Source organism: Bos mutus, chromosome 27 (genome assembly GCF_027580195.1).
Source record: "Bos mutus isolate GX-2022 chromosome 27, NWIPB_WYAK_1.1, whole genome shotgun sequence".
NCBI classification, from domain to species: domain Eukaryota; kingdom Metazoa; phylum Chordata; class Mammalia; order Artiodactyla; family Bovidae; genus Bos; species Bos mutus.
The window spans coordinates 33,410,993-33,414,053 of record NC_091643.1 but is presented as its reverse complement, the minus strand read 5'-3'; the positions used below and the strand labels follow the sequence as shown (position 1 = coordinate 33,414,053).

The following is a 3,061-nucleotide window of genomic DNA, read 5'->3' as shown; positions in this document are numbered from 1 at the left end:
CTGAGTGAGGACTTAAGAATTCTCCAAATAGTAATGTAACAAATTTCTGTAAACTGTGTATTTGGTTGTGATATATAAGTAAAGAAAAGCATATATTATAAAAACTCCAGCTTAATCATTATGACCAATTACAAATGCTTAATAATACAATGAATTGCAAATAGCTAAACACGATAATTACACTAATATTATTTTGATGTTCTTGAGTTGGTGGCATTAAAGAATTTCTGATATGATTTTTATATCAGTAACTGAGAGGAAAAAGAAAAAAAAGAAAAGTGGACTAATAATTACAGGAAGACAAAGGGAGGGATGAAATATATAGACTCCCCAGGGTCTGCAATGTGTGAGGGTGAGAAACGGTTATATGTGGAGTGCTAAGTAGTTTGAAATTTGCTATACGAGGGCTGCAACTTCTATGGTGAGGGTTTATCCACTATTAAATGAAATATTTTCCTGAAAGTTGGTAGTCCTACTTTATTTAACTAGTGTTTTTCACTGACACAGAGTTATTCTCATCATCACCTTTGTGCTCCTCTGATTTTTTGCATTTCTGACAGGGCTGTTTTCTAAGTCCAGGGCCCCTGGGAGGCGAATTCAGCCCAGATGTCCAAGGACGATTTTACACGTGGGCCCTGGCTTCCGAATTCCTCCAGGATTTGCCCATTGTTGCAGAGACAGACTTTGTAATTACCAAAGGATTATAGCAGAATATGAAAGGGCCCGAGAGCAGCTTTCTTGCGAAGCATGAATGCATTCAGCACAAACTTAGGAAGAATCAGTCCAGAAGTGAGGCAGAAGTGTCTGAAAATATTAAGGGTTCAAGCAGAGGGTCCTGCCTGAAATTCCTAATTAAAGAAGTAAAAACTGCTTTTAAAAAATGTCAGGGACTGTCATGTGTATTCTCTACCCAGAAAGGGGTCTTCAGAAGATTGTAAATGAGGTGATGGTGCTGGCCAAATACCCTTTGTTTGGCCCCTTTTTTGTATCCAAAAGTAATGAAAATGGAGCTTAATGGTACATAAATAAAAATAATTACGTAGACGATAGTGGTAGTGCTGCATTACCTGAATTAATACACAAGATTAAGAGGCCAATAGCCCAGAAAGAACTTCGTTATTTCACGAGTCACATAAATGAGACAGCTCTCTCAGGGTTGAATAAAACATAGCTTTCACACTACCATTTTGATTTCAGATTTAAAAACAAAACATTTCCCATGGATTGTGTTTCTGGTGTTCTCTTTGACATATGGTTTCAGCACATGTTCTTACTGAAACAAGCCAGATTATTGGTTACACCTCTTCTGGGTATGTCTTTTTTAATTGAAGCTTTAAAAAATTGACTTACTTTTTGTATTGATTTCATAGCCCAAACTAGAATCAGTGATTAATTTACATGTGTTAATTTTTATGTCCTTAGGTTATCTCTTGACTTGCTGAAATTTTGACAAATGCATAGAGCAATGAGTCGTGTAACATTGAAAGCTCGTAATCATTTGCAGAGCTGTTTCAGAATGGGTGATTTTTTAAAAAATGAAGGGGCAAATTGCATTCAGAAGAGAGAAAGAACTCCAGTTGTTACTAGCAAACGTTATTTCTTTGAAGGAACAAAAGCCATGTTCCAAATGGCTCCCCAAAAAGGTGCATATATGAGTTGCTAACACTGGATTAATAGAGAGCTTAAGAGAAAATCAGAAAAATAAATACGTATACCTCTTTTATTATTATCAATTATTGTTTCTGGGCTTATGAAGAAGTTGGAGCTTTCATTGTATTTCTGTCATCTTTTAATATTTCTCTTCCTTTCTTACCTTTGCACTGACAGTGACCTTATCCCATCCTTTTTCCTCATCAAGCCCATCAAAAGACTCTCTTGCAACCCTTAACATCAGACTTTCCCCGTGTCTGTAGACCACACTGATTTTTCCCCTTCTTTGGGCTTTCTTGGAGATGCTACTTTCTTTTTCCAGTCACTTGTAATTTTAACAGATATCCGTCATCACATCCTTGAGAAAGGACAATGATCATGTCTTAGATATTCCTATAGACATACTGTAAGTCCCATGAAAGTGAAAGTGAAGTCTCTCAGTCATGTCCGACTCTTTGCGACCCTGTAGCCCACCAGGCTCCTCCATCCATGGGATTCTCCAGGCAAGAATACTGGAGTGGGTGGCCATTTCCTTCTCTAGGGGATCTTCCCAACCCAGGGATCGAACCTGGGTCTCCTGCATTGCAGGCAGATGCTTTAACCTCTGAGCTACCAGGAAGCCCCATAGGAAGGTCTCAATTTTCTAGTATCCTCTTTTCGAAAAACAAGAAGAAAACAAGTGAAATTAATGTTAGTAACATATACTTACTTAATATATCTTAAATATGGTATCAACATGTAATCATTATAAAAGTGATTCATGTGATATTTTACATTCTTCTTTGATATTAACTCTTCATACTGACGTGCGTTCCCAGCAAATCCCAGTTCAGACCAATCACAATTCAAGTGCTCAATAGATACTTGTGGTTTCTGGCTCCCATATTGGACAATACACCTCTCCAGTTGTTGCTCTTTGGTATCCAAGTTGTGTCTGACTTTTTACAACCCCATGGACTGTAGCATGCCAGGTTCCTCTGTCCTTTGCTGTCTCCTGGAGTTTGCTCAAATTCAAATCCATTGAATTGGTGAAGCTATCTAACCTTCTCATCCTCCGCCATCCCCTTCTTCTGCCTTCAATCTTTATATAAACGTCATCTGAATTAAATTCACCCATTCACTTCCAGTTCACTGATTCTTAAGATGTCAGTGTTCAGTCTCGCCATCCCCTTCTTGACCATGTCCAGTTGACCTTGCTTCATGGACCTGACATTCCAGGTTCCTATACAGTGTTCTTGAAAGTGTTGGACTTTCCCCACCAGCTGCATCCACAACTGCGTGTTGTTTCTCCTTTGGCCCAGCAGCTTCATTCTTCCCAGAGCTATTGGTAGTTGCCTTCTGCTCTTCCCCAGTGGCATATTGGGCACCTTCTGAGTTGCGGGGCTCATCTTCCAGTGTCATCTCTTTTTGC

General features: G+C 38.9%; 1 non-coding gene across 1 annotated transcript; it reads right to left on the bottom strand.

The window, feature by feature from the left end:
• Positions 1-2,196: 2,196 nt before the first annotated feature.
• TRNAC-GCA (transfer RNA cysteine (anticodon GCA)) lies at positions 2,197-2,269 on the bottom strand. Its single transcript has one exon. It is a non-coding gene; the product is annotated as a tRNA-Cys (tRNA).
• Between the last annotated feature and the right edge of the window lie 792 nt (positions 2,270-3,061).